The sequence below is a fragment of the Petaurus breviceps genome, unplaced genomic scaffold (genome assembly GCF_028583685.1).
Source record: "Petaurus breviceps papuanus isolate PSGF00001 unplaced genomic scaffold, PetGlider_PUasm1.0 90881, whole genome shotgun sequence".
NCBI lineage: Eukaryota > Metazoa > Chordata > Mammalia > Diprotodontia > Petauridae > Petaurus > Petaurus breviceps.
In genome coordinates, this window is record NW_027187369.1 from 2,090,307 (window position 1) to 2,112,609 (window position 22,303).

Below are 22,303 nucleotides of genomic sequence, written 5' to 3' on the forward strand. Positions count from 1 at the left end.
AGAGAGAGAGAGAGAGAGAGAGAGAGAGAGAGAGAGAGAGAGAGAGAAATCATAGAATCCATACTTCCATATATCAGTTTTTTCTCTGGAAGTGGATAGCATCTTCCTTCATAGGTCCTTTGTAGTTGATTTGAATATTCATATGACTCATAATAGCTTAGTCATTCATAGTTACTCTTCAGATAATATTATTGTTACTGTGTACAATGTTCTTTTGGTTCTGCTCATTTCACTCTTCATTATTTCATACAAATCTTTCCATGTTTTTCTAAAATCAACCTGCTCATCATTTCTTATAGCACAGTAATACTCCATCTCAATTACATACTACAACTTATTCAGCCATTCTCTAATGGATGGGTATCCCCTCAATTTCCAGTTCTTTTTGCCATCACAAAAGAACTGTTATAAATATTTTAGTATATTCAGGTTCTTTTCCTTCCCTCCCCCCCATCACCTTAGGAAACAGGTCTAATAGTGGTATTGTTGGATCAAAGGGTATACACAATTTTATGTATCTTTGGGCATAATTCCAGATTGCTCTCCAAAATGGTTAGATTAGTTCACAACTCTTCCAACCATGTATTAGTGTCCCAATTTTTTCGCAGCCCCTCCAATATTTGTTATTTTTGCCTTCTATCAAATTAGCCAATACATATTAGTAAAATAGCATTCCTTTCTATTCAAATATCATAATTCGTTCAGCTATTCTCCAATTGATGAGCACTTCCTTAGTTTCCAGATCTTTGGAACTATAAAAAAACTTCCATGATCATAATATGGTTCCTTTCCCTTTTCCTTTATTCTCTTTGGGATATTGGCATAGTGAATTTCTGGGTCAAAGGGTAGGCACAATTTAGTAACTCTTGAGGCATAGTTCCAAATTGCTTTCCAGATTGACTTGAGCAAGGGTGGGGAACCTGGGACCTTGAGGCCACATGTGGTTTTTAGGTCCTTGGGTACGGCCTTTAGGAGATTAGTTCTGTGAAGTTTGGATTTAGTTAGAGGGCTGCATTTGAGGACCTAGAGGGCCACGTGTGAGCTTGAGGTCGAAGGTTCCCCACCCCCAGGCTGGATCAAATCATAGCTCCACCAGTGGTGCATTAATGTGTCTGTGTTCCCCTCAGCCTCTCCAACAGTTGTCATCTTCTTTTTTCTTAACTTTGTCGCTCTGATATGAGGTGAAACCATAGTGGTCCTTTCATTAACATTTTTCTGTTAGTGGTTTGGAGCATTTTTCCATGTGGTTGTTGATAACATAGATTTCTTCTCTTGAGAACTACAGGTCTCATCTGAATTTAATACATTTCACCAAATGGCTTTCAGAGACTTTTCTCACTTAGTCTTACAGCTTATGATTGATTGATATCTCTTCTCATCTAGTGAAGGTATCAAGCTAATATGGGATGGAGTGGTTTTCACCTCCTCTGATATCTGTCAAATATGGGCCTAAAACTAAATGAAGTCTAATGGCCCTCCTAGCTTAGTTCCAGTACAGTTAGTTAGAGCACCAGTTCATTGAACATCTTATCTTATTTACTCCTGATATTATTGTACTTACACCTAATCTTTCGATGTTCGTTCTTTGTCCCTTTCCCAATATGATTCAGCTGCAAAATCCCACTCCACAGCCATAAACTGTTTTGAATTCTGGAGTCCTTAACTGTGTAATGTGTTACACAGTTGGGAACTAAGATGGGAAGTAAGGACCAGGGCACTAGATGGAGCCAAAGACTTGAGAAATGTAACCCTTCATTTTACAAATGGGCAAAGGGAAGCCCAGAGGGATTTAAAGGACTTGCCCAGGGCCCACAGCTAATGTCAGAGACAAAATCCAAACCCAGGTTTTCCTGACTCCAAGACCAGTGCTCCACCCACTATGCTTAGAAATATAAGCCTGGAATAGATCCAGAAATAATATAGGCTATAATAATAATGCTAATTCATTAGTGACACATATGGTTTCTACTTTGGCAAGCTTCCTACATAAGAGCAGGGGAGGGAGGGAGGAGGAGCCAGAGGAGGGAGAAAAGGGCATGGCACAGGGGCACAAGTGCTGCACTGGCATTAGTTATGTCACCTCTCTGAGCCTCGGTTTTCTCCTCTGTAAAACTTTCACTTCCTCCATCAGGAGACTTTTGGGAGAAAAGCACCTTGGAAACTATAAATTTGTTATAGAAATCTTAGCTGGGCTGGAAAAATCTTTGTTGGGTACAGATGACAATAGGCCATTCACTGAACTTGACTTGGCTTGTCATTGTTACCCACCCTATGGGTAGCATTACAGGGTGAGGTCACTGATTTCAATCTGTGCTTCATGCAGTGGGGCTGAAAAGCTGCAGGTCTGCCAAATGAGACCCATTTAAAAGGAATGACCCTTTTTCAAAGCATAGGAAATCTGCAACTGTAAATATCTCATTGACTTTAAACTTTAAAACAGTTTTTCATACTGAGAAGTCAGAGGTCTTGAAAAAATTGCCTCCAGAAAATGTCACAGCAAAAAGTGAATAATAGTTTAGATAAAAACTGTATTTGTACCTTTTTTTAAAAATTGATCTTTGATTTCTAGTTTTCGTTCATTCTGCTTCGTGTTCTATTTTATCCATTTCTGTTTGTCATATTACTAACAATTTTTCCCTTCTCCACAATTGCAACAGATAAACATTCCATTGCTTATTGTTTGTATTGTGTTAGAGGCTGAGAAGTAGAGAAACAGCAGGGCATAGAGGATAAAGAGAAGACTGCTGAATCTGGGAGATCTATGCCATAAGAAACAAGAAATGGAAAGAAGCATGGAGGGGCAGCTGGGGGGCACAGTGGTTAGAGCACTGATCCTGGAGTCCAGAGGACCTGAGTTCAAATCTAGCCTCAGGCACTTGACATTTGCTAGCTGTGTGACCCTGGGCAAGTCACTTAACCCAATTGCTTTTGGAAGAAAAAAAAAGAATCATGGAAACACTTACATGAACTGGGATAAAACTAATGAACAAGAACCAAGAAAACAACATACACAGTGATCATAGCAATGTAAATGGAAAGAACACCTACCACAACTCAATTAAAAATGAATGTTGAAAATTACAAAACAAAGCTTTACCAGAAAAGAGGAGATGTGAAAAAATACCTCCCCTGCCTGGCCCCACACACACACCTTTGCAGAGTATATAGGAGGGTCTAAGTCTGGAACATTGAATATTTTTTCTTTTATTAATCTGTCCCTCCCAACTGTTTCCCCCATTTCCCCCATTTTGGGGTTAAAAAAAACCCTGAAAAATAAAATCCTCAATACTCACATGCATAGTTCAGCAAAATCATTTCCCACATTGGCTATGTCTAAAAATGTGTGCCTCTTTCTACATTTTAAGTTCATCACTTCTCTGGCAGGACGTGAGTAGTGTGTTTCATCTTCATTCTTTAAGAGTCATCATTTATCATTTCAATGATAAGTTCTAAAGCTTTTCAAAGTTATTTATCTCTTTAATATTGTTATAGTTGTATAAATTGTTCTCCTAGTTCTGCTCACTTCACTCCCTCCAAGTTTATTGGAGTCTTCCTAATTTCTTCTGAAACTCTCTATTTCATTATCTCTAATGGTACAAAAACATTCTACCACATTCATAAATCACAACTTGTTCTGTCATTCCCCCAAGAGGATATACTCTTAATTTCTAATCCTTGACCACCATTAAAAAAAAAACTGCTGGGGTGGCTAGGTGGTACAGTGAGTAGAGGACTGGTCCTGGAGTCAGGAAGACCTGAGTTCAAATCTAGCCTCAGACACTTAACACAAAAACTAGCCATGTGACCTTGGCCAAGTCACTTAACCCCAATTGCCCTCCAAAAAGCAAAAAAAAAAAAACCTGCTATAAATATTTTTATACATACAGATCCCATTCCTCTTCCTTCTGTTTTTCTTTAGGGGGGGGTATAGGTCTAGTAATGATATAGCTGTGTCAAAGGGAATATATGTTTTAGCAACTTTTGAGGCATTGTTCCAAATTGCTTTCCAAAATGGTTGGACCAATTCACAACTCCTCCAGCAATGCACCAATATACTTGTTTTCCTGTTATCCCTCCACTATTGTCATTTTCCTCTTTTGTCATCTTTGCTGGTCTGAGGGGTGTAAGCATTTTTCATATGGTTATTGTATATTTGGATTTTTTTCCATATCTTTTGAGGAATGATTCTTGGTCTCATCAGTTTGAATTAGTCCCTTATATATCTTGGCCATCCATGATACCTTTATCAGAGGAACTTGCTATGAAGATTTTTTCCCAGTTAACTATTTCCCTTCTGATTTTTACTACTTTAGATTTACACAAAAGTTTTTAGTTTTATAAAAATCAAAATTATCTGTTACCTTGTGTCATCTTCTCCATTCCTGGTTTAGTCATGATCTCTTCCCCTGTCCATAGATCTGGAAGATAATTAATTTCTTTCTTGCTTCTCTAATTTGATTATGGTCACATATTCATTTGGAGCTTGTCTTGGTATATAGTGTGAAGTATTAGTCTAAACATGATTTTTGCCAGACTGCTGTCCAGTTTTCTAAGAAGTTTTTGTTAAATAGTGAGTCCATCCCTGAGGAACTGGGATCTTTGGTTTTATGGAACATCATGCTACTGTGTTGGTTTGCTTCTCTATGTCTATATCAAATCTGTTCACTTATCAGTCTCTCCCTTTTTTTAACCAATTCCAAATCCTTTTAATCGATGTAAACTCAAAAAGAAACAGATTCCTGCAGCCATGTAGTGACTTAGAAAATCGCAAATTAACATCATGTTGTTTTGTAGCTTTGTTTATTTTATTGAATGTTTCCAAATTTCATTTTAATCTGGTTGTCAGGAGTTTTGTCTAGGTTTTTGGAGGCTGCTAATCTGGTACAGCTTGAAATCAGGTAGTGATTTGGGGTGGCTAGGTGGGGCAGTGAATAGAGCACCAGCTCTGGAGTCAGGAAGACCTGAGTTCAAATCCGGCTTCAGACACTTGACACATTTACTAGTTGTGTGACCTTGGGCAGGTCACTTAACCCCAACTACCCTGCCTTCCCCCCTCCAAAAAGGAAAAAAAAAGAATCAATCTTTGGGGTGGCTAGGTGGTACAGTGAATAGAGCACCCACCCTGGTATCAGGAGTACTCAAGTTCAAATCCAGCCTCAGACACTTAACACAAAAAACTAGCCAAGTGATCTTGGGCAAGTCACTTAATCCCAATTGCCCTACCTTCCCCCCTCCAAAAAGAAAAAAAGAAATCAGATAGTGATACCCCTCCTTTATTCCCACTTTTTCCATTATTGCAAAGATTCTTATTGAAGTCTTTGACTCCTTATTCCTTCATATGAATCTCATAATTTTTTTTTCAGCTCTGTAAAATGTTCCTGTAGGAGTTTAATTTGTTGAGTCATTTCACATGTCCTCTGTGACCCCATTTGGGGTTTTCTTGGCAGAGATAATGGAGTAGTTTGTTGTTTCTTCCTCTAGCACATTTTACAGATGAAGAACTGAGGCAGAGTTAAGAGACTTGCCCAGGATCACACAGCTAGTAAGTATCTGAGGACACATTTGAACCCAGGTCCTCCTGATTCTAGGACCAGTGTTCTATCCACTGAGTCACCTAGCTGCCCTTTTTTATGTTCTAAATCAATTAATTTAGGTAGTATTATCACTTTTATTATATTGGCCTGACCTACCAGTTAGAACACTCAAAACTCATAAAATATTTAGCACTTTTCTCCTATCTCATCCTTATTTATAATACAATGCTGTTTCAATCCTCTAGTTGTATGTCAACTCTGGTCATTGGACAACAGCTCACATTTAAAGGAAAAGTAACAATAATTTGGGTAGAGCTCTAGAAATGTAAGACAAAAGCTTTTATATCTTACTAAAAACATTATTCAAATGATAAATACAATTGGATATGCTTTATTATTGTTCAAAATCTTTGGTAATGCCTATGGGAAAGCAGGACAAAACTTTTGAGACCTTACTAAAATGATTCTTCAGATTAACATTTTTAGTGAGATCACAATTATTGCATATTATTGAAGGAAAAAATATGTCCTCTGAGTTTTAGGCACAAGTCTGCCAGAAACAGCCTTTATTAATTTAGCATAATTCTACATCCAACAATTTGAGGTAACATTGAATAAGGAGCATTGAACAAAGAAAGGATGATATGCTAACATACAATTCAGGGTTAACATTCCAAAACAGTAGTTCAGCTGCTTATTTCCTTCCTGGACCACTCCCCTCAAGCATTCTCCAAAAACACAAAGGGTCAACTTCCCTGGGATTTAGTAGAGAAGGGTGGTTTATCATTATATATCATATAAGGCATTATCACTTTGGGGGATGGAGGCAGAGGGGCCTTTTCTCCTTGATTTAACTCATCTTCAAACAGGGAAGTCTGGAAAGGGCTTTTTTAGACCAGAGAAATATATTTGGAGATATACTAGAAAGGAAGTTTTTAATATATTTCATTATTTTTCACAATCTTGGTTGCCTTAGTAGGCCTGCTAAATGGTAGCTTCTAACTTCACTGGCTAACTTGGCAGATTATGAAGCAACTTTCAAATCATGGTTGTGAAGTGTTAGCTCATTTGATATATTTTTTTTTATAAAGGCTTCAGCACACCCTCCCCTCCCCCCCCAGCTTAATAATTGACATTTATATGGTTGCAAAGTACTTTCTTGCAGTTTAGTTCATTTGACTCTCATAGCAACCCTGTTAAATTAGTTAGTGTAAGTATTATTGTATGCATTTTACAGACGAGGCAACTAAGTTATCAAATAATAGAGCTAAAAGTACAAGGGAACTCAGATGCAGACAAGTCCTATACCCTCATTTGACAGAGGGAGACCCAAGGAAGCAAAATGCCCAAGGTCACATATGGGTTCTTAGATATGGAATATGGAAGAGACCCTAGAAGCCAGCTAGTCTAACCTCCCTCATTTTTCAGAAGAGGAAACTGAGACCCTTGGAAGTGAAATTATTTAGACTCATAGGTCTACAGATATTCTACAGGAATATCTTCCAGTCCAATCACTTCATTTTACAGAGATGAAACTGGGGTCCAGGGAAGGTCCAATATCACACAGATAGTATCAGAACCAGGATTTGAACCCATGTGGCTAGATTGCTGGGCCTGGAGTCAGGAAGGCTCATCTTCCTGAGTTCAAATTCAGCCTCAGACAATTACCAGCTGTGACCCTGGGCAAGTCATATAACTCTGTTTGCCTCAGTTTCCTCATCTGTAAAATGAGCTGGAGAAGGAAATGGCAAATCCCTCCCCATTATCTTTACCAAGAAAACCCCAAATAGGGTCACAAAGAATTGGATACAACTGAAAAATCACTAAAAAAAAAAATCCAACAACCTGTGATTTTAGGGCACATGTTATTTCTATCAGATTATGATTCCTCTTCAAATGCCTCCTCAAACAACTTGCTCAAGTTCACACAACTGCTAAAATAGAAAGCCTAAATACCCTTCATCTTGGGCCTTCAGCTTCTAGGTCTGGTGCTCTTATCACTGTGCAGCACTGCCGCTTGGCTGTGTTAATTCTCTACTTTAAATTTAATTCTTTGAATAGCACTTCTCCCTTCTTACCAGGAACAGAGCCATAGCTAGGGTATGGCAGCTGGGGCTTTTACTACCAAGGGTAGTCAGCATCTTCCCAAATAAGTCTTCTGGCACACTATCTCTGCACCTTTTTGTCCTCTGTCTTCCTTTTCTTCATGGTACCGTGACCTTGCTTCCTCACTCTGACCTGACCTACCAATCCTCCCCCCCCCCCACCTCTGCAGCTCCCATCATTATGGCCCTCCCTCTTAACTCCTGCCCTCTCCTCTTGGGTCCCCCATCTCCTCCAAGGTTAAAGGTTGTTATAGCCAGGGGAGGAGGATAAGGCAGGACTCTTTGACCAAGTATAAATTTGCCCCTTGGCGCCATAATGTGTAATTTATGTCTCTGACCATGCTTATTTGTATCAAGAAAGCAAGAAATGGGGAAAAGGATACTTTTGCTTGGGTTTCCGGGGTTAAGCAACTTAACTTAGTTTATTTCGGGTGTGACATGCTAAGTGTCTAAGGCCGGAACCGAACTCGCGTCCTCCTGATTCTGGGCCAGCGCTTTACTCACTGCGCCACCTAGCCGCCCCGAGTACTACCCTTTTTAATGCAACAGCATTGTTAGATTCCTTGGCTGCACTTCCCAAGTATGAACACCAGAGGTCAGGATCACCTAAGCTAGAACCACAGTTCCCCCGCCCACTTGGCCAACAGGCTTAATTTCCGTTCATTCCTTCCCAACCCTTCTTTCCTTTTCCCTCCACCCACAAATAAACCAATGAATGAGCTGACTGCAGCAACACCCCCCTCCCTTAAACTTTGGCATCTCTAGTGTGTTGTGAAATCTTCCTGCCTCTAAACTTAGGATGAAAAATTGTGGGGCTGCTAGGTTACCCCAGTTCAAACTGTCCTCGAGTCTTCCAGAGATCTTTATTTTAAAAAATACCAAACCAGAACACCAGCATTAAGGAGAGGCACACGGAGGGAGCCATAACTAGGCCAAAGGGGATGGGGGTGGGGGATGAGAGAGACAGAGAAATTTGAAAGGAGAAAATCAATCAGGAAAAGGAAAAAGAAATTCTCCAAATCCATAGCAGTTCCACATTTTAACTGTTTTGGTCCTCAAAACACATCTGTGGGAGAGGTCATGTGGTGACCCTTAAGTCAAAGAACCTTCCAGATCTAGTTCTGTGGTGCTGTGATCATAAGCTTATAATCCTGCTTTTAAAGCTGTGGGTTCTTTGGACTCACAACTTTGGACCTGTGAGTCCTTGAGCAAATCATTTCCCTTCTCTGGGGTTCTGTTTCCTCAACTATAAAATCAAGGGGGTGGACGAGCTCTGGTTCTATGATCTACGATTTCCTGCCCCACTCCTACACAGTATCTTGCTATGAATGTCCATTTCCAGAATTGCCCGGTCTCTTAAAACTGCCACAGTCCTAGTGCTCATACAAAGCAAGTCTGGGCTTTCTTTTTCATGCTATATTCATAGATCATTCATCTTGAATTAAAAGAAACCTCAAGGGATATCAATTCCAACTCCAACTTATTTTATAGACTAGGAAAATGAGGCCCAGAGAGGTAAAAGAATTTGCCTAGGGTCATATAGCCAACTGGGTAAGAGTCCAAAGCAGGATTTGAGGCCACATCTTCTAACTCCAAGTCTAGTTCACTATCCACTCTACCACATTGCTTCTCTCTTTTCAATGCTTGAAATATTTGTTAGATTTAATTAAGTACTTTTTTGAAGCTGAACATAATGGAGTGATTACTCACTCCACTTCCATTCTGTGTCTGGCTTTTTTCTTTAATTATTTCAAGTACTCCTTGTTGGAAGAGCCATTCCCCAAATGAAAACTGATCAAAGGATATGAACAGGAAGTTCTCAAGGGAAGCTATCAATAGCCATAAAAAGTTCCAAATTGCTAATAATGAGAGAAATGCAAATTAAAGCAACTCTGAGCTTATACTTCATATCCATCAGATCTCCACAGTTGACAAAAAAAAAAGGGAAATGACAATTCTTGGAAGAGATGGGAGAAAATAGATGTATTAATGCACTGTTGTTGGAGCTATGAGTTTTAGCCATTCTGGAAAGCAGTTTGGAACTATGTCCCAATAGTCACTAAATTACACATACCCTTTGATACAACTATAAACTATTAGGTCTGTGCCCTAAAGAGATAAAGAGATCAAAGAAAGAGGAAAAAGACGTGTGTATGAATATACACATACGTGTATATATACATATGAACCATTTATAGCAACTTTTTTATGGTGGCAAAGAATAGTAAACTAAGGGAGCTCCCATCAATTGGGGAATGACTAAATTATGGTATATGAATGTGATAGAGTACTGTTCTACTAAGATAAATGATGAAGGGAACAGCTTTAGAGAAACCTGCAAAGACCTGTATGAACTGGTACAGAGTAAAATAAGTAGATATGAAATAGCAATATTATAAAGATAAATAACTCTAAAAGACTTAAGAACTCTGATCAAAGCAATGACCAGCCACTATTTCAGAGGACTCAAGATGACACATGCTACTTATGTCCTAAGAGAGAAGTAATGTAATGGACTCAGGGTGCAAATTGAGACATATTTTTTGGACATAGGCAATGCTAGTATTTGTCTTGCTTGACTATGCATATTCATTATAAGGGTTTTGTTTCTCTTTTTCAATGAGGGAAGGAGGGAGAAAAGGAGGATTTGCATTATTTGAAAAAAATATTTTAAAAATTATAGTATATGAATGTAATGGAATACTATTGTTCTGTAAAAAAAGGGGGACAGTTTCAGAGAGGATTTGAAAGACTTCAGTGAACTGATGCAGGATGGAGTAAGAAGAACCAGGAGAACATTGTAAAGACAATTCTGAAATGCTTAAGCTGTCCAGTCAACACAATGATCAAATGTGATTCCAGAGGACCAACAATGAAGAATTGCTATCCATCTTCTGAGAGAAAGGGCATAACCACATGCAGAGAGACCCATTTTTGGATTTGACCAATGTGGGAATTTGTTCTGCTAGACTATGTAAGGATCCTTCCCAGTACCCCAGAGGTGTGGAGAGGCGGGAGAGAGAAAAAAGAAATACTTTTTAAATGAAAAAAAAAAGTGCAATTTAGTTTTTTCAAAAGGAACTTATTTGGGGCTTTCTTCAATCTTCCATCTAGAACTGGAAGGGACTTCAGAGACCATCTAGTCCAACCCCCTCATTTTACAGAAGAGGAAACTGAGGTCCACTGAAGGGAAGTGACACAGCAGCTGTAAGAAGTAGGATTTGAAGCCCATTCTTCCTGACTGCTGGTCCAGCAGGTAGCTACTTTGTCGCTGCCTTTCTTTCCTACTCCTCTGAGCACCCAAATCTCCTATTTACTAGACAGGTACTTTAATCCTCAGAGTCCTTGGGAAGCTGCTCACGAAGGGGAGAGTTCAGAAGAAAGCATGAATGAACAGGGCTATTTTATTACTATTGTGTTAAATTTAAAATACAATTTTTCAAAATCTGTGCATTAACAAGTCACAATTTTGTGTATAACTCTATGTTATTTGTATATTAAAATATTTATCTTTGTTGATGTTTAAATTCATAATGTTTTAAAAAACTGTTTTTGAAGCTACTTTTCAAATTCTCCTTTGGCCAACCCATTTCCTAGCTGGTATTTGGCCTGCCTTGTTTACTGAACTTCCCTGAGCTGCTCCAATTCTATCCATTCTTGTTTTTTGAAAGGTGACTTTTGTGTCTTGCAATAATAATCTTCTTAACCTGTACAGTTAACCATGCCGAATTTTTTTCATTCTTCCAAGGGCCTGATGGTTTTGACCCTCAGCATGTATTTTTCATGGGTTTCAAATAAGGTGTTTGTAAATGGTCTCCAGGCTTCCTCTTGCTTATTGATTTTTTTAAACTCTGCCTTTTCATTTTCCCTAATGCTTACATTTAGTCTGGCTCCTTTTTCTTTTTTTTTTTTAAGTTTTATTGATTACTTTTGGTTTTGTTTTGTTTTGTTTTTACATATACCTCAGTTGCTTTCAAATATAGCCTTCCTCTCTCCCCTCATATAACTCTACTTTGTGACAAGGAATCATGATTAAACAAAATCAGCTGATTCATCAAGCTACCTGTAGCCCACCTAGAGAAGGGGTGGGGAATCTGCAGCCTTGAGGCCACATGTGACCTTCTAGGTCCTCGGAGGCGGCCTTTTGACTGAGTCCAAGTTTGACAGAACAGATCCTTTTATTAAGGGGATTTGTTCTGTGAGGTTTGAATTCAGTCAAAGGGCCGCCCTTGAGGACCTAGAGGGGATTTGTTCTGTAAAGTTTGGATTCAGTCAAAGGGCCACCCTTGAGGACCTAGAGGGGATTTGTTCTGTGAAGTTTGGATTCAATCACAGGGCCGCCCTGTTCCCCACCCCTGACCTAAAGGAAGAAGTGTGCTTCATCCCGTGGCTTCTGGAACCAGGACTTCACATTTAATCTGAGTTCTGATGCCTTTTAGGGGGGTTTTCATTGACTTTATTGCAGTTACTGTGTATAACATCTCCCTGGTTCTACTTTCTTTTCTCTACATCAGTTTATACCAGTCAGTCAACAAGCATTTACTAAATACTTGCTACATGTCAACTCCATACTAAGCTATGGGGGGACCAAGAAAGACAAAATCACAGTCCCTGCCCTCAAGGCACTGCCATTCTAACATGCGAGACAGACATCATGCAAAACATTGTTCATACAAGATACACACAGTGTAAATGGAAGGTATTCTCAGAGAGAAGGCACAGGGTGGCTAAGTGGGGCCAAGAAAGGCCTCCTGAAGAAGGTAGATTTTAGCTGAGACTTGAAGGAAGCCCTGAGATGGAAGTGAGGAGAGAGGGCGTTCCCCAGGCATGTGACACTACCAGTGAAAGGACATGGAGTTGGGAGATGAAGTATTATGTATGAGGAACACTAAGATCAGTGTAAATGGGCAGTAGAGTATATGGAAAGGAGTGAGATATGAGAAGACTGGAAAGGTAGGGAGCAGCTGGGTTGTGAAGGACTCTGATCCTGGAAGCCATAGGGAAGCACTGAAGTTTACTGAATGAAGGTTAGACCTGTTTAGGAAGATCACTGGCAGCTGAGTAGAGGGTGGAATGCAGTGGGGCAAGTTGGTCTCCTTTGTGGCAGGGAGACCAACCAGCAGGCTATTGCAACATTCCAGATTTGAGATGATTGGGGCCTGCACACGAGCGTCAGCTGTGGGAGGGGCGGGGAGGGGACATATAGGAGAGATGTGCTCAAGATAGAAAATGATAAGACTTGGCATTAGATTGGATATGTGAGGTGAGTGCAAGAGAGGAGCCAAGGATGACAAGGTTGCAATCTTTCCCTGCATTATCCATAGCTGTTTGTCACAACACAACAATATTCCATTGCATTAATTTCCTCCAATTTATTCAACCATTCTGCAATCAAGGAGAGACCTCCTCTACCAGCTGGGAAGAGGATGGGGGAAAGATGCTATTACTTACTAGAAGAGTGAGAAAATCCCCAGTGGTTCAGCCTTCCATGACCATTAACAGAGACTCACCACCAGGACCCTGCTCAGAACTAGAGATTCTGCCACTAGGGTGAATAAGTCAACAATGCCTACAGCCTTCCATCCCTACCAACCTAGACCCCACATCAGCTTAGGGGCTAGACCTGTGATCTCATTTTTATATAGAACTCCGAGAAGAGGATATCCCCCTACCAATGCAATTTGGCACATTCTCTGTAACCTGTAGTCTTTTTTTTTTTTTTTTGCTTTTTGGAGGGCAATTGGGGTTAAGTGACTTGCCCCAGGTCACATGGCTAGTTTTTGTGTTAAGTGTCTGAGGCTGGATTTGAACTCAGGTCCTCCTGACTTCAGGGCCAGTGCTCTATTCACTGTGCCCCCTAGCCTCCCCCTAACCTGTAGTCTATAGAGAGTTTTGTGTGGCACTGAGAGTGACTTACCCAGGGTCACAATACCAGCATGTCTCAGGGACAGGATTTGAACCTAGTTCTTCCTGGCTCTGAGGCAAAATCTCTGTTGGGAAGGGTGAAAAAATCAACAGTGCCTTAGACCTCCATAACTGTGAAGTATTGAGCCCCAGAATCTCAACCATCCCTGTCCCCATCCTGGGCCAGAGCCCCAGACACTAGGCCACTTGGTGAGAAAACATTCCTCCTGACCCAACCAAAAACCAAGTGCATAGTCCATATGAAGGCTATCTTGTGACTACATCAGTCATTCCCCTGTCTTTTGGATATGAGGCAAAGAAAGTGATTTGCTGAATGGGAAATTAGCCAAGTCACTGGGGTCTCAATTATTGTTTTTAGTCTATTAATCTTTCTTCTTCCCTGGTGTTTGAGAAATAATACAGTGCTACTACCCTCTAGTAGTACATGAACTGTTTGGGGTGTGAGCCCCCATCAAAGGGTACTTCCTTGTTCTATGGCTAGCAAACACTAATCTGCACTGCTCCCCTAACCCAGTGATTGAGTCACAGCCTGGCTAGATGAAAACCTCCTTCCTCCACCACCATTGCTCAGTCCCACATCTCCATCTGAGTCAGCCCCATCCCTCCCAAGTCCCTATCCCATTGGGCCCTCCCCTTCCACTGTGGTCTCTGTAAGCCATGCTCTATAATTAACGGCCACTCCTTCATCTTAGATCTTTGCCTCCGAGGCCTCTCCCATCCTCTTGCAGTCATGAAAAACTTGGTTCCCCCCAGAAGACACTTCCTCCCTGCTTATCCTCTCAAGTGTTGGTTATTACCTTCTGTCATGCCTCAGTCATACTGAGTCCAAGAGGAAAAGTGGGCATACTTCATGGTTCTCAGTGCTACTTCCAGGCCCTTCTCTGCCACCTAGATGCTTCTAAGTGATACAGTAGACAGTGCTGGGCCTAGAGTCAGGAAGATCTGAGTTCAAATATGGCCTCAGACAGTAGTTGTGTTACTCTGAGCCAACAACTTAACCTCTGTTCATCTCAGTTTCCTCAATTATAAAATGCAGATAATAATAGCACCTACCTCCCAGGATTCAAATGAGATAATATTTGCAAAATTATGGAACACAATGTCTAGCACATAGTAGGTGCCTAATAAATGCTTGTTTCCTTCCTTCTGTCACTCAGCAACCACTCTTCCTTTGCTCTTTACTACATACTCCTGCATCCCCTTGTCTAGATCCTGGTTCCAGCTGACTATCAACCCTGATGTCCTCATATCTCTTTTCCCACTTAGCTCACAGTCCTTCTGTATTCCAACTCCTGACATCATATTGGGAGACTTCAATATCCATGCTGATGTCCCCTCAAACACTTTGGCCTCCTAGGTTATCAGCTTCTTCAGTTCCTGTGACTTCCAACTTAGCCAAACACAGGAAGCAGGAGCTCATCATTCTTTTTTTTTTCTTTTTGGAGGGGGGGAGGGCAGGGCAGTTGGGGTTAAGTGACTTGCCCAAGGTCACATGGCTAGTAAGTGTTATATGTCCGAGGTCAGATTTGAACTCAGGTCCTCCTGACTCCAGGGTCAGTGCTCTATTCACTGTGCCACCTAGCCACCCTGAGCTCATCATTCTTTATGATTGTTCTTCCACCTCCACAGGCCAAGACTCTGAAATTCCTCCCTCAGACCACAATCTGTCATCCTTCTATGTCTCCTTCTGCCTGATTCCTTCATTGTCACTACAGCTTCCAGTCACTCTACACTTCCCTACTTGTTTTAGACAATTATCCTGACTGCCCTCACCTTCTTCACATGACCTTTTAATTAGCTGGTTCAATGATGTGCTGTCCTTGACATTCATATCTTTTCCCTCTTTGCCTTATCACTACCCTCCCCCCCATATCCACTCCCTCTGCCCCCGTTACCATTCAGTACCAGTATGTCTCAGCTGGAGGAGGACACATGACTGTGGTTAATGGGCCCAATACAAATTCATGCTATCTAATCTCACCTGGGATCACTGCATGGCAATGCCTTTATTCTTCTCCAATTAACTATCCCACAACCCAAAGCAGCTGTTCCAAACTTTTTTTATTGAAAATAAACACAGATAAGCAGAAAGCTTGATGTAAGACCCAACTGAGCCATTTTATCCCAAGAGCATTTGTAGATATGATTGGTGGAATGACAAATGGATAGAAAATAGAACAAATTTGTCAATATTTCTATAATGATCTGAAGAGGAACTGTCACATTTAGACCCTATGATTTCAGTATCTGATATAAGAAGAATTTTAAAGAATACCCACAATGCTTGTGGGAAAAGCAGCCTGACCAGACTGATTACAAAGAGAAAAGCCATGCTGGAGATTATACAATTTTGAAAGTATTGAGGAATTCTTTTATACAACATGAAGGCAGTGTGTTACAGGGGAAGTCAGAGTCGAAGGCCATCTCTGATATTTATTACCTGTGTGACCTTGGCCAAAACACTTAATATCCTTGGGACTCAGTTTTTTATTCTGGAGAATGGGGAAGGCAGGTAGTTAGACCAGATGGCCTGTGAGTCATGGAGGTAAAAATGACCTTTTAATGGAACAGAGGAATAGAAAAGTACACTAATGTAAACCAGGGGTGGAGAACCTTCGGACCTCGAGGCCACATGTGGCCTTTGACTAAATCCAAAATTCACAGAACAAATCATTTTATTAAGGGGATTATTTACTAAGCAATCAAAAGGAGCTAAATATTGATATAGTAATAACATTCTAATTGAGGGAGAAGAAGCAAGTGTCCCTTTTGAATCTTATATTTTCAAAGAAAGTTAAATAAGAAAAACAAAGGGTATGGGAGTGGATTGGTTCTGTTCTGAGAATTTGAATGGAGGCAAAGAAGAGAAGGTAAAAATATATCAGTGTAAAAAAAGGAAGAAGGAGGTAGAGCTTGCCATTTCTCATAATTGTAGGAGAAACAGAGCATATAAACATGGAGGAAGGGGTGAAGGAGTAGGCCATCAGATGAACTTTACTCTTAACTTAAAACAGATGAAGGAAGGTTGAACACAGACACACATCCCCAAAAAAGAACAATTTGTAGAAACTGGTGTACAAATACAACTCAGCCAGCAATTGTGTTGGAAGCCTGTAATCTCTGCCACTGGAGGAGCTGAGTCTAGTGGATTAGGTGGATCGATTTAGCTCAGGAGTTCTGAGCTTTAAATAGGGCTAAAGTCGATCAAGTGTCCAGCACCAATATGGTAAGCCTCAGGGAGTGAGGGATCACTGAGCCACTTTAGGAGAAGAGAATTGGGCCAGGTTAGAATATGAGAAATTATTAAAGCTACCATGGTGATCAGTAGTGGGATAAGGCACATGAGCAGTTGCTGTACTTCCAATCTGGGCAAAATTGGGAAAAGAGAGAGAGAAATAGAGAGACTAGGAGGGAGGGAGAAAAAGAAGGAAGGAAGAATGTATCAAATTCAATAGGGAAATAATCAGGGATGGTGGAAGGGAAGGTGGTTAAAAGAGAAGGCAATACCAATGAGGGAACAGTAAATCAAACTTCCTAATCCTGAAATGGGGAGTTCCATGTGAGGGAAAAAGCAAAGAATTAGACTTTAAGAGGGAAGGGTATTAGATGGCTTCTTGGACAATTTGAGAACAGTTAAAATAAATTATGGAATATGAATCATGGGTTGTATAAAATAACACAGAGTAAAGTGAGCAGAACCAGAAGAACAAAGCCCACAAAGGCAGAAACTTTGTCAAGAAAAACAGCTTTGAAAGACTTAAGAGGACCTATGAAGTATGTTAACCTAAATTCAGAAACAAAGGGGATAGACACAAAATACAGAAACAGATCTTCATACTTTTGTACCTAGCCATCATATTTTTTAAATGAAGGGATTGGACTAGATAGATGGCCTGAGAAGTGTCTTCCTAACGTTAAACTTTGTCCCCTTTTTTCTTTTTTTTTTGCTTTTTGGAGTGAGGAAGGTAGGGCAATTGGGGTTAAGTGACTTGCCCAAAGTCACATCACACAGCTAGGTTTTTTTGTGTGTCTATTAAGTGTCTGGGGCCAGATTTGAACTCTGGTCCTCCTGACTCCAGGGCTGGTGCTCTATTCACTGTGCCACCTAGCTGCCCCAAACCTTTTCCTTACACTCTCTCTGATCTTTGGCTCTCACTGAGACCTGACTCCCTTCTTAGGTCATGGCATCCCTAGGTACCATTTCCAAATTCTCTTCCTTCCTGAGGGCCCTCCCCAACTTATTGAGAAAGTAAGCTATAGAATGCTTGTTATTCGTGTGAGGTCATGCAAAATATATCTCCAGATGCCTCATATCCTCCATCATCTCCAACTGGATGTCCTGAAGACCTCTTAAATACAACATGTCCAAAAGTGAACTTGTTATCTTTTCCACTAACCCAGGGGTGGGGAACCTGTGGCCCTCTAGGCCCTCAAGTGTGGCCCTTTGACTGAGTCTAAACTGCACAGAACAAATCCCCTCAATAAAAGGGTTTGTTCTGTATAACTTGGATTCTGTCAAAAGGTCATACCGGAGGACCTAGAAGGCCACATGTGACCTCTCCGTTGTATGTCTTTTCCTATTCCAGTTTATCTTCCACTTAGCTACTAAAGTAATCCTCCTGAAGTGCTGATCTAACCTTCACATACATACACACATTCTCTCTCTCTCTCTCTCTCTCTCTCTCTCTCTCTCTCTCTCTCTCTCAGTAACCTTCAGTGGCTCCCTATTAGCTCCAGGATTAAATATAAAATCCTCTGGCCCTGAAACCTTTCCTACCTAACCATTTTTACTTTAGTTGTCTCCACAGTACAATCTCACTTACACAGGCCTTTTTTCTGCTCTTCAGACGTGACTCCCAACTTATGCTTGGAATTCTGGCTTTACTGGCTTCCTTCGAACCTTAGCTAGAATCCCACCTTCTACCAGGGGTCCTTTCACTGGGCCCTTTCCCCCCTCTACTAACTTTAGCGTCTTTCCTCTAAGAACGCCTCCCATTTACACTGTTGTATATCTTGTAATGTACCTAGTTATTTACAAGCTGTCCCCTCAATTACAATGTGAGGTTGTCTTGAGGACAGGAACTGGGTTTTTGCCTTTCTTAGTGTCTCCCAGGGTTAAGTGCTTTTTGACTATTCCTCTAATTCTAGATTTCTGAATCTATCTGTGATCTTGGCCAGATCACTCACTCTCCCTCGGCCTCATTCCCTCCTCTGTAAAATGAGAGGATTGGACTAAATGGCCTCAATTTCCCTTCCAGCTCTAAATTTAATATTCTATTTCTCATGGATGGGAAGATACTATAGGATTGGAAGAAATACCATTCCTATACTCATTCACCAGGAGAGAATTTTGCTTCAATGTCTATTTAGTTTTTGGAACTCCCAAGGGCTCAGGAGAATCAGAAGTGATTAAAAAGATTCTGGGGACATTTCTAAAGATACAGCATGAGAGAGCGGACATTTTAAAACGAAGGTGACTGTAATTTAATATGAAGGACTTCCGGAGGACTGGGGAGGGGGAGAGACTTCCGGCAGAGGGGGTAGGGTGAGTGGGGGGTGGACAGCAACCAGTAGGAGCTAGAGGAGGAGAAATGGGCTAGCCAGGCCCAGCTTGAGGAGGAAGGAGGAGTTGTTGGGGGGAGGGGGAGGGGACTGCCACAATCAGCAGCAGAAGGCCAGAGCTTCCTAGAAACTGCTAATCGCTTGGCTGAATGCTGCCTACTGATTGGCTGGGCTCTGGTTTGGCGAGCCAAAGAGGCTTGGCTCCTCTGCCCTCCTTTGTCCTTGAGGAACACTGCCAGCATCCTCCCCTCCCCCTCCCTAGCCAAGCTGGGCCTGCGTGGCAGCTCCCCAGCACAGAATGGCTGATTTTTCAGACTCCAGGAAATACCTCGTTTGAGTGGCAGGCTAGGGATCAAATTACCCAAGCTATATGTCTCAGAGCCCCTCTGTTCCCAGTGAAGGGGCGTGCCATCCCTGGCAGGACCCACTGAGAGCTGGGTACCCTGGCCAAGGTACACAGTTCCTCCAGACAGTCCACATTCCTTCTCCCAGCCAAGATCCAGAGCAGGGGAAAAAAAATCATAGCAACAGGCCCCAGTTCAAGTGAATGGGTCACAAAAAGTGAGCCCAGGGAATCTTGATTCCTTTCCCTTCTGCCTGGTTTTTGGGGCACTGCCCTGTGAGTCACCACAGGGGTCTTTAAAAGCTGCCTGACCGCATGCCTGTGACAGTCCAATGGCCAGATTGAACACATGCAGACAACATAAGTGTAGGAGCCCATATGTTGTGGGAGGCCATGGGTACTTGAGCCAAAACATCCAGTCACCATTAAAGGACAACATTCTCCCTTTTCTATAACCTGGGTATTTGACCCCCAAAAGGTCCCTCTGCCCCAGTTCTATTCCCTGTCTACAATATTTCCCTGGAAAATGAGGTCTTTTATTTTTTTTTAAAGTTCATTTTATTGCTTTTTGGAGGGGGTAAGGAAGGGCAATGGGGTTGTGACTTGCCCAAGGTCACACAGCTAGTAAGTGTTAAGTGCCTGAGGCTGGATTTGAACTCAGGTCCTCCTGATTCCAGGGCTGGTGCTCTATTCACTGCACCACCTAGCTGCCCCTAATAGTGTCTCCTGTATGATGTACCAGGCAAATGGTCATGAGCTTTGGAGAAGATCCTGTTAGAGAAGGTTGAGATTAAGGAGGAGGGAGGGGAAGGAGAGGAAGGAGGGAGCTCACAGGACCAGAGATTTACATCTGGAAGGAACCTTAAAGGTAATCTAATCCAGCACTTTTTAAACTGTGGGTTGAGAAATCATGGTGTCTCAACCCACAGTTTAAGAAGTGTTGAAGGGGTTGCAAGTGGAAAAAGTTTAAGAAGCCCTGATAATCCAACCTCTTCTTTAAAAAAAAAATTTTTTTTTTGCTTTTTTTTGGAGAGGGGAAGGTAGGGCAATTGGGGTTAAGTGATTTGCCCAAGATCACACAGCTAATTTTGTGTTAAGTGTCTGAGGCTGGATTTGAACTCAGGTGATCCTGACTCCAGGGTCAGTGGTCTATTCACTGCACCACCTAGCCCTCCCCCCCAATCTTTTAATCTCTTATGAGTTTAGGGAGCTTCTCAAAGAATTATATCAGATTAATCTGTGAGGGAGGGGCTCTCGGTTAGGATTTTCTACAATGGCCCAAATACTTTAACACAGTAGAAGCCCTTGAATGGCTGTAGTACCTCCCCAAGAATCTCTGTCCTGACTTCAGGATCACGTGAGGGGAGGGGAAAGCCACCAAGGCTTTTGGGCATCTGATTGTGATCTGCATTCTGGAAGAGGAGCACTGTAGCAGCAAGCACCCCGGCGTCCTCAGGGTTTGCTGCCACCACAGGTTCTTGGATCTGCTTTGTTAAAGGAAAGCAACTCAAAATGGGTTAACAAGCTTACTTTAATCAGTCAGACATACATCGTTTACCTTGTTCAGGAGAAAAGGTCAGCACCCCGAACTTCAAAGTATACAGGCAGAATTATCAAGACAGAAACAGATCAAGTAGACAGCTTTCCAAACTGTCCAACCATTACATTCATACCCAGTCAACATCTGGGTTTCCACATCTCAACAACGGCTTCCCAGAATACAGATCAAATCACAGAACACTTCTCAAAGTGAGCCCCCAAAACAAAGCTACACATCAGGGCTTATAGAGCCTTCTCCTGGCTCAGAGAATGTAACAATCTTATTGACTCACTGGCCAATCAAAAAGTATCTACTGAAAAACAAGCCTCCCACCCCAGGCTCCAGGTGCACTTTAGCCTAGGGGCAGGGAAGATCTTTAAAATTTACATTCTCTTTACAAGCACCTAAGACAAGAAAAGCTGTACTGTGGGAGTCACATTAAGGAGCTCAGATGAAGGATAAAGATAAGTGGTGAAGGCTTCATTCAGGTCACCTATCCAGCCATTGTTTTCAGCCTGGCCAGTCTGCCCCCTGGAAGTTGGGTGGGCCAGGCAATAATGACAATAACATGTATATGATACTTTAAGGTTTGCAGAGTGCTTTACATAGTATCTTATCTGATCCTCATAACCCAATGAAGGAAATGTTATTATCATCCCCATTTTACAGGTGAAAAAACTGAGGCAGACAGAGGTTCAATGATTTGTCCAGGATTCCAAAGCTACTAAAAATTTGAGGCAGCGTTTTTATTTGCTCTTGCTTTCTTTTATCCACTATACCATCTACCTGCCTGAGGCAAGGAATAGTTCTAAGAAGAAGATAGGAAGATCTAATTTCCAAGTGATATAAGTACAGCTGGGGGCTTGTGGGAAATGTTCTAGGTATCTTTTCAATCAATCAGCAAAACATGAATGAATTACCTGCCATGATCTTGATACTTATGCTAGGTGCTGGGTGTAGAAAGCAAAAACTGAAACAATCCCTGCTCTCCAGGAGAGCAAGAGGAGGCAGGGGAAGGTAGGGGTGTGTGTGTGTGTGTGTGTGTGTGTGTGTGTGTGTGTGTGTGTGAAGAATAAATATAAATAAATCTAAGGTACTTTAGAGACATGGTAGTATGGGGAGAGGAGCTGGGTTCAGGAAAGGCTTCCGATTAAAAAGTTCTTGAGCTGCTGCTTGAAAGTAGTGAGGGATTTTATGAAGTAGACATGAAAAGGGAGCAAATTCTAGGCAAAGGTCTGGAGATGGGAGAAAGAGTGGGAAAAAGAGCTCTATTTGAGAAGAGGGAGAGGGCTAA

At 41.5% G+C, this 22,303-nt stretch overlaps 1 long non-coding RNA gene across 1 annotated transcript in view; it reads right to left on the reverse strand.

Moving 5' to 3' along the window:
* The window catches only part of LOC138150591 (uncharacterized), a 32,502-nt gene that overhangs the window by 973 nt on the left and 9,226 nt on the right, over nt 1–22,303 (reverse strand). Inside the window, exon 2 of the long non-coding RNA XR_011165591.1 lies at nt 4,362–4,418. This is a non-coding gene — a long non-coding RNA (uncharacterized lncRNA). The remainder of the gene's footprint in view (nt 1–4,361; nt 4,419–22,303) is intronic.